Source organism: Anthonomus grandis, chromosome 8, assembly GCF_022605725.1.
Source record: "Anthonomus grandis grandis chromosome 8, icAntGran1.3, whole genome shotgun sequence".
Lineage (NCBI taxonomy): Eukaryota > Metazoa > Arthropoda > Insecta > Coleoptera > Curculionidae > Anthonomus > Anthonomus grandis.
In genome coordinates this window covers 5,106,312-5,116,710 of record NC_065553.1, presented here as the reverse complement: position 1 = coordinate 5,116,710, position 10,399 = coordinate 5,106,312, and positions in this window count along the sequence as shown.

The window sequence follows — 10,399 nt, the reverse complement described above, 5'->3', positions numbered from 1 at the left end:
ATGATCTTGTAGAAGACAATTAGTTACCGCCCTATTATAACATACATACTTCGATACATTTAAACTAAGGAATGATTTTCAAAACATGCATTTCGTAGTATCACGTGCTTCTGATTACTTTTGTAAATGTGCAAGATATTTCTTTAAATTTTAAGAAAATGAGTAGGTGTTGAATTGTTTAACCTTGTTACTCTGCATGATCGACCAAGACAGTCAGTGATAGTCTTCAATTTTTTTAACATTCTTTATACAGGGTGTTACAAAATAAGATGCAGATCCCTAAGAGCGTTAATCTTCAAATAAAGCATGTCCTAAACTCCGTAACTTTTGAGCTACAAATTGCTGAAGGTTGTCGTCCTTAAAATTAAATTTAGGACACCCTGTATGAAATTTTTTTAAACTATTTAATATTAAAGTACCGCTAGACTTTAAGAACTAGAGTTGCTATACTGTCATGTCAATGTACATATGTTTATAAAATAAGTAAATTAATTTTTTTTCGCGGTAATCGCATGTCGGACGAAAATAAGGCAAGAACAAATTTGCCCTAAAAGGAATAGAAATTATTAAAATAAAAAAAATCTCCTACATCAAAAAATGGCTGTTGATACTCAAAGAGTGTGTGCTAAATTTCATAAACGAATCTAGGAAGTTATGATGAAGAAACGATTTTTTTCTTAAGATTTTAACACCCTGTAGTTTAAAAATTAAGGGATTTAGGACATAACTTTATTTGAACTTTTCTTCTTAAAACCACCTATTAACACTCGAACTAATTAAGGATCAGCATCTTATTCTGTAATATCCTGTAGACATTTTTTTTAATATCAATCTAAGCTGGGAAAGTTTTTTCAAAGGCTTTTTGTCTTTATATAAAGACACTTCAAATATTATATAAACGTTTGAAAGTTTAAGTTGTATGCCTACTGAAAGTGAAAGATACGTATCTAAGAACTTTTTCTTTGAAAGAAATAAGTAGCTTTTGTTTAAATCAAACATTTTTCGTCTAGTGTTTTCTTTTGGTAAGCCATGTTCTTACAGTATCTTTACTAAATTGCGTGTTTACCAACTGGAAATTGTTATGCTTACTTCGACATTTAAATAAAATATGGTATATTTAGTAAAAGATTTACGTTAATATGCATACATGCCAACCTGATTGATTAAAAAGCCAAATTAATACGGTCAATATTTATTGCCTGGAATTCACAAAAAATATATTAGAGATCTCTGAAATATAAATTTTTCAGTTTTCTGTCTGTATAAATTAGATTCAGTACCTAGTAACATATACCTGCATATATTTGGTACCATTCTGCCAGTTCTGACCATGCACATTTCGTACCCAAAAATGTTCACTCCTAAGCAAATCATATTTGCATCAAGTTTTAATAACGCTTTTAAACGAGAAATTTTCTCATTTCAATGAAAAGTGTACACAATTAAACATCTGCATAAGAGAGACTATGGTCAACTTGGAAGTGTAACGATGATGTAAGTGATGGAACACACCCATAAGTGTTCTGCTAGCGTTTTCTAAGCTATATGGCAATGTGTCAAGGCTAATTTATTTATTTATTTATCAACGGGCTTAACAAAATATTACAAAAGGAATATACAAATAATCATGCAAGATGCACTTAACCTAATCCATAACTAATATATCTCACTACTAAATGTTTACAAGGAAATATCAAGTATCACAATATTACAGATATTCATAGGTAAGCTTTATAAAATTATTAATGAGGTAAAATAGCTTAGGCAATGGAATAATTTAAAGCTCTCCTGAAGCCTACCTGAGTCCTAAAACAGTCCACTTCATGAGATTGCCCAACCTAATATTTCTTGCTAAAACGGAATTGCGACCATAATTCGTGCCATTTGGAGAACAGTAGAATGAAACTAATAAGGTTAACCATGACGACCTATTTTATGTAAAAGTAAAAAGCACAAATTTATAAAATGAAGAATATTGTAAAATATGTAAAACACCTTTAAGTCTTTATCTTTGCGACCTTAGAACATTTAATACACATTCAATTGAACATTGAATAACACGGCATTCAATGTTCAAGTTTGCGACAAGTCCTCAGAGTTTTTAAATTCAGATATGACTCTAATTGTTGATAATTAAACACATCTAGATAAAAATAATAAGCAGTCCATTCTGTTTCAAAGCCACTTATCTTAGAAATTTGTGTTGCGGACTTTCAATTTTATGAATATGTTCACTATAGTAAGGGGACCAAACAGAAGAACTGTATTCAAGTAGTGAAGAGTATAGCAAACGGAGGGAATAATTTAGCAAATTAGCTTTTCAACATTTCTCAAACACGTCTCACTAGTACATAAAAAATCTTTGTGAGTATCCCAACTTAAACCAAGGAGTGGAGCTGTTATTGGTTCATAATTTTCATTCATTAACTGGCTTCCACCAGTGCTCCCACCAGACAAAATTACCCTCTGCTAAAATCATGCTGGACTTACGAATAAAATTCTCTAGAGCTTCCTTATTTGGCAGACTCGTCACGCAGTTATCGACGTAGAAGCTTTTAGAGAGAACAGTAAGAACGTTTTTCTCATAAGAAGAGTTTCCATTATCAGAATTTGACAAAGGGAGTGTCGCCGAATGATAAAGGAGATTATAGCGTAACAGGTTTAGCAGTGTTAGAAAGAGACATAAGTTTATACCTGTTCAATTAGGTTGCTTTCAAGAAATTGGTTCACGCGTCCTTGAAGACAGACTTATTTGTTTTTCGTAAGTTACCTAATTATTTTTGTTACATGTGGCATATCGTTAGAAAGACTGTTAACTAGAGAAGTTTTTTAACACATTTTAAAACCCCACATTTTTTTTTTATTATAATTTTTTTGTAAAGTTGATGTAACATTTTTTTTCTATTGATTTGAGGAAGTTTGTTACTCCACTATTAGTTTCTCTTTAAATATTTTTCTCAGTTATTACCTAAATCTGAATGAGACAACATTAGCCTTTAAAATAAAATTAATTGTGCGCCATTTTGGCCAAAAATTTAAAAAAGATTGAAGGATAAAGTAAAAAAACAGGGAAAATCTGATAAAAAAAGGAAAAAGTATATTACTCCTTAAATTTGAGGAAAAACAAAAAAATACTATGCGTTTTAATTAGCCAGTAACCTCACCTATTTACCATTTCCGTTTGGCTACTCACCTTCCAAACACCCTGTATAATGTAATCATACTATATTATGATACTATCTATGTAATACATACTCCAGTGTAATAATAAATCCAGATTTTCATCCTCCAAGAAGATCAAATCTAAGATTGAATTGGCTTCATTTGGAACATTGTTTACCTGGTACAGACCATAAAATGAACACATGATAGACATTGCTTGCATCTACATTTACTTTATTTTGTGATGCCGACTGTTGATAAAGTAATGGACTTTATGAGTGAAAATAATAATCCTATTTTTCAGCTCGTTGCATGAATTGCGGAAATGCTAAGAAAAGATAACATGAGGATTGACATTTGTGTAAATTCATCAAAAGCATACCATTGTGTAGATCCAAATCTGCTGTTAAAAAAAATAGATATTTATGGTATGCAGGGAAATGCCTTAAAACTAAAATCGCATATGTGCACTTTAAAAAAACAACTTAGGAATTCTTCAAAATAGTATTCCGGGCCCTATATTGTTTGTGGCCTTTCTCAGTGATGTTGGTTCCATAGTAAAAACTCAAAATGAATGTTCAACCTGCTATCCTGATGATGCCAATCTACTAACAAGGGAAAAAACTTTCGAATTAAATTCATTAGGTAGATATCTGTTTAATAAAGTAAAGAAAACATTTTAGAATCCAAATTAACCAAACGCTCTTGAATTTAGAACAAAACTTTGAAAGGTTTTATACAAAGCGAAATTAAATTGGGAAATACCAACATAAGAAATAGTAGCGAAACAAAGTTTCTCCGATTATATTTGGACGATTTTTTTAATTGGACGTATCACATAAAACTGGTATCGAAAAAGCTAAATAGCAGCTGTCATGGAATTGGGGTGATTTAAACTTCTTGAGTTAAAAAAAACACATATTTGTATTTTTGGAAAATTGAATGTATCTTAAAATGTGGAATTATATTTCGAGCTTGTATTAGTAGGGCAAATAACATTTTTTGGGAAAATAAGAGATGCTGCTAGTTGTAAAAGTGTTTTCAAATTATCAGGCATATTGACTTTTTATAGACTTTATATCTTCGAGTGCTTAGTTTTTCTTTAATAATAAGCACATTTTTAATATACATAGAAACATTGAACAACAAACTTTGAACGTTAACTATCCTTTTCACAAACTGACACTGACAAAGGAAAGTCTAGAAAATATATGTGCCTTAAGTTTGTCAATAGTTTTAAAGATAACTTGAAAACCATTAATAGTTAGCAATAATAGTTATTAATAGTTTATTTAGAGTTAACCCATTCTTAATTCAAGATTTTTTAGATAGATTTTTTTACCAACCATTCCAATTATGAGACATAAATGACAAATTCATGTCTGGAAACAGGTATCAATTTAAACGTAACTTTAATCATTGACAATATTTAAAATACTATTGCCCTTATAATGGACAAATTTGATTAAAAAATAACCTTATAAGCATAATTAAGGGCCCTAATGACCTTTATTAAAAGAAACGCATTTAAAAATACTATTATAAGCGTTTTTATTCCTATTTCCAGCTAAAAAAATTACACACAAATGGCATTAAATACATAACCGTGCATACAAAGCGTGTTTCACAGCATTGCAACACGAACCCGCTGAAATAAATAATCATTTGCTAGTAAATTATCATGTCGTAAAACAAGTCTATAAAATATATAAAAATACTTTTCCTAATCTAGTTCATCTGTACGTGTAACTTAAATTATCACAATGATAGTCGACAAAAACGAAATTTACCAGAGATCTATCAAGTTTAAATATATTTCTTATGCCTATTGTCATGCTCTATTGAACATAATTTTTACAGGCTCTATTTAAAACATTTTGAAGCCTGTTGCGTCCCATTATTTAGCTATATAAGGTTCTTTCAGAATATACTAAAACATTATTGTATTAAAGAAGTCAACATATAGAATAAATATAAATTCTTTTATAATAATTATACACTTTTTATTTGTGGGGTACAACAGCCATTTTTTATTCTTCAGTTATTTTTTATTCAGCATTATCTCAACTTCCGTCCTGCCCTAACTGACATTCTGAATTTTGCCCCTAATCGGCTAAAAGATATTTTCGTTATTTTTATAATATAAATTGTCCGCACCAGGCGCGGTGAATTACGTGATTTTTTCGCCACGTTCAATCCGAAATCTACTCCTATTACGTAATTTACTTGTAAAAATCATGTTATACCTAAGCTCGAAGCTTAGATTTAAGATATAAGAAAATAAACCTTTTTGGACCAAATTTTTTGACGAAATAATTAAACAAAAGATGCATTAGTCTTCTGTTGAATCAAATTTTTAAATTTTGCGAATATATTTAATGTCGAAAATAAGCAATTTCTGATTTAATGCGTACATAATACTTGTGTATACGTACGTATTATACTTGGCTTGAATTTACAAAAAGAAGACTAGATTCATTCTTTCAGAATGGATATTTTAAAGAAGTATACTGAAAGAACTTTTAGTTTTTTAGATCCTGTGCCTAAGGCATAACCTTTTTTTCGTTTATTTTTTCCAAGCGCTTGAACACTCTTAACGGATACACGTTAAATAATAAATTTACGTAGCTCTTTTGGAAAATATAAAATTAACATGCACGTTAAGGAGTTAATGAGATAAAGGCTTTTTACTGCTATTGCAACTCAAAAATTGGATCTACAATTATTATTCAGGAAAAATTGAGTTCTTTCGTCTATTGGGCACATTCTATTATTTTAAATATGACCCAGTAGATTTTATTCAATGAAATTTTTTTCAAGCCTTTGTAATTAAATCATTACTACACGATTGGACCACTTAAGTTGTTCCCTAATGTTGTATAGTTTATGCCGTTGGTCGATAAATAACATCCCACGGGCGGATATAAATCAATGTTCCAAAACAATTTAGTTTTCGCAAGCAACTGCATTTACATAAATAATATTCAATTCATTCGGTTGGATAATGTGGTTCCAGTGCGATCCGTCAGGGGGGAAAAGGAATGTTAAAAAATATGCGACGAATTGACCACAAGAACGAACCAGAGATAGATAAAGTAAGTACACCAAAGACTGGGTTATTTTGGGTTATCTGGGGAAGTTACCTGAAAAAACAAAATTACAGATCAGAAATATCACTTATGACATGTATAAAATCAAGGACTGATGTTCTTCAAAATAGAAAAATGAGAAACAGTTTTGTGACATTTGTAAGTACTTTGTGAATCTTAAATGTGCAAAATAGAAAATGCAATTATATCCATACAAGTTTAGTTTTTGTGGAGAATATACAAAAAAGATGTAGACATAAAATATTCGTGATTACCACGGGAATACGTATAAGTCCGAAATTTTAAAAAAAGCTTGGGGAAAAGCTGCTTAAAATATCGGAAAAACCGCCCTTAAGGCTAAAAGAAAAATGTCCCGTGAGTAATTAGGCGAAAGATCCCTTAAAATTGATCTTCTTTTTTGAGGTGTAAGTCGTACTAATTTAAAGGAGTCATTGAATAAGTACGTACGAATAGCGTAATCTGTTGAAAAAGAATCTTATTATCCATTAAATCATATGGCATTAAAGACAAAAAGAACAGTGAAAACTTTTATATGGAAGTTTCGGGAGCGTGTGATACATAAATGTAATATCCTGAAAAATATGTATTAGAAATACAATATTAGCCATAAAAGTTGGAACTTTTAAAAATTTTAAATTTTTCCAATGTTTTAAATTTATATTTTATTTTTGTACATCCAATCAATAAACATATTTATAAGTAAACAAAAAAGCATACCAGAATTTCAACCACATCTTGTTACAGACAATAAGAAATACTTTAAATTTTTGTGCTGGACAAAATCGTAGCCGATCGATAGTTCTAGCCGTGACACTGGTTTCGTGACGTCAAAATTGAAGCCGAGATTTGGTGGCGCACGCCGTACAGTGGAACGACTAAGTGGAGATACCGCGGGACCTAATATTTTACATTTTTATTATTGAATTTTTATTCTTTTTAAAACTCAAAGCGAGTATCAAAATAGTTTGGTAGTTTAAAATTCGAAATGCGTAATCTTACTATAAACTATAATAATAACTGCAGTAAAATATTATTTCGAATCAACGCAAAATATGTGCCCTAGCGCGGAATTTTTTCCATCGCGATGCGGTCGTCGTCTCGCATGATTTCGGCTTCTGTTGTGAGGTATCGATGGAAGCGGGGATAAGTGTCCAGGCTAGAACTATCGATCGGCTACGACAAAATGCTTGGAACTTTTTATAAAAGATGTATTTTACAGGCAGTCTTTGACACACAAGTGTGCAAGTGGGTTCTTTTTATTTTGTGTTACCATGGGAAAAGGCAAGGCCTATTCCAGCGACATTCAAAGAATTTTAGATTTTTTACAATCAGGGTGTTAGGCAGCGTAATATTGCTCAAAGACTAAACGTTCTTAAGAACACCGTGTCACGGATAATTAAGAAATATCGTATATATTTGGAAATGTGGTACCAGGTAAAAGCACTGGAAGACCTAAAGCCACGACTGCCCGTGTAGATAGGCGAATTTTAAATATTTCCCAGAATGACCCATTTTTGTTATCCTCCAAGATTTTACAAAAATTAAATGAAGGTGAGCCTTCCAATATCTCTGCAAGAACGGTAAGAAGGCGATTGTGTTCTGGTGGACTTAACAGCTACAGACCTGCTAAAAAATCTTTGCTGCGGAAGAAAAATGTCAAGTTACGCCTACAATTTGCAACGGATCATCTTAACTGGACTAAGTTCAATCTAAGTTCAATCTGTTTTCCAGTGATGGAATACTTCAAGTAAGACGACCGAAAGGTCAAAGACTCAAGAAAAAGTTTATTTGACCTACGGTTAAACATGGAGGTGGTAATGTGATTGTTCTGTTCTTGTAGTCATCTCAATTTCACTTTATTGATTAGTTTAATACTTAGTTTGATTTAGTTTAGTTCTATAAGTTATATTCTTAAGTGCATTCAAAGTATCGCTTCTTGCTGCTAATATTTTTTTGTTTTACATAATGAATGTCGAGATTTGCCTTGTTTCCTCGCCTCTCCCTATAATATTTCCTTACTTGCTATTCTTTACTTTTACTACAAACCTGGTACATACCCAAATAATACGTCACACGCAAGTACCGAAAAGACTAACGCGGGGAATCGAGGTGAAAACACTCGGTACTAGATCGTCTTACTGTTAATAACCATTTTACGACCAGTATTCGCGCGGCCTTCCGCAAAAACCTCTTGTGTTATCCTGATCCTGACTGACCCCTAGGTAAGTCTTTTTACTGTTAATTTAATTCAATCACTTTTATATTTTTCGTGCTAAGTCAGCAGGCTGTGGTGTAAAACCGTCCAAAGGTACATGAACCATCGCAACCTATAAATTTTACAGTCTATAGGGCCTCAATTGATTAGAACCTTTTTCTAATCAATGGCAACCTTTTAACCATGTGGAGGTTCCACCGAGATTGTGATAGTATGGGGATGCTTTTCTTGGTATGGTACTGGGCCAATACATAAAATTGTGGGGAAAATGGATCGATTTATGTATCGGGATATTTTGCGAAATATAATGAAGCCTTACACATTTGAGTCTATGCCAGTAAATTTTGTATTCCAGCATGATAACGATCCAAAACATTCGTCAAAATTGGTAAAAGAATGGTTGGACCAAGAAAAGATCACAGTTTTAAAGTGGCCGGCCCAGAGTCCAGACTTAAACCCGATTGAAAATTTATGGGAACATCTGGATCGCAAAATTCGGGCATCTGGAACAGTCAAAAATGCTGATGAACTATTTCATAAGCTTGTTGAAAATTTGATTGAATCAATGCCCAGAAGAATGCAGGCAGTAATTAATGCTAAGGGTTATCATACCAAATATTAATTATAATATTATGGTTTCAATAAGTTATGTTTTATGTCGTTTTTGAATAAAAATCATTTATAAGTTCCAAGTATTTTGTCCAGCTTTTTTTTAATTTTTATTCCGAACTGCTACTGGTGCTGAATTTTTGTCAACATTTAAATTAATTAACACTAGTTTTTCGTTTACAACAACTTTATAAAAGAAAATAAAATGCTAATTAAAGGCACACAAAATATAATAAATTTTCAAAAGTTCCAACTATTATGGCCAATACTGTAGTTGCTTCCACCCATATTCTATTTTGCAGTATAATAATATGTCAAAGATGCCCAGAGCCGAAATTGAAGCTGCAGTTCTGTCTACCCATGAAAGAAAGGTTTCAAGAATGTATAGAGCATAATGATTAACATTTTCAACATATACGGAGGCATTAAAAACCTTTTTTGGTCTAAATTTTAGGTTAGGAATAACATATCGAGATGCAGTTTTTCATGGAAAAAAATCATACAAATGAATTAAATTTTTTTTTAGAAAATCTACCATTTCTGCCGGAATGTTTAAAAAATCCCTCTAGTGGCGAGATGTGAAACGTAGGAAACTTCGAATACTAAAACAGTTAAATCCAAAAAATGGGTCTTTTAAAGAACACAATTGGGTCGACTAAGCCAAAAAAAAGTCGACTGAGCCACTTCTAAAATACAGGGTGTTTTTTACGGCAACCTTTGAATACCTCCCCCCCACCACTTTATTTTCAGAGATACAGCAAGAACGGTCTTCTACTTTAAAGAAAAAGTTTTTTTTTAGGTTAATATATCGAAATTCCCTCCCTAGCGGTCACTTTAAAAACTTAAAAATATTTTCCAGGTATTTCTCTTAACCTTTTTAGTTTATAATATTTTTACCGCAAGCCTCCGCGATGAGTTCGTTTCGAGATACAGTACCTAGACAGTATTCTTAGTTGGCCACCCTGTGCATACGTTATTTTACCATCAAATTAAAAGAACAATACGTGAACAAAAATAAAAATAGTTTGGATTAGCTGTTGAAAGTAGCCACCACAACACTTTAACACTATGTAGTTTTTTTTAACATTCATCAGTAGTTCACAAATTAAGCACATTAGGACATAGGTTTATTTGAACCTTTTTTTCTTAAAATCACCTAAGGATTAAACACTCTTAAGGATCAGCATCTTATTCTGCATAAGAGCGTCCCTCGCTTGTAATCTTTAGTTTGAAACGCTACGCTTAATAAACACTGATAATAAGAGTATCAACCTAATACTAAATGGATCCCGAAATATTTTAT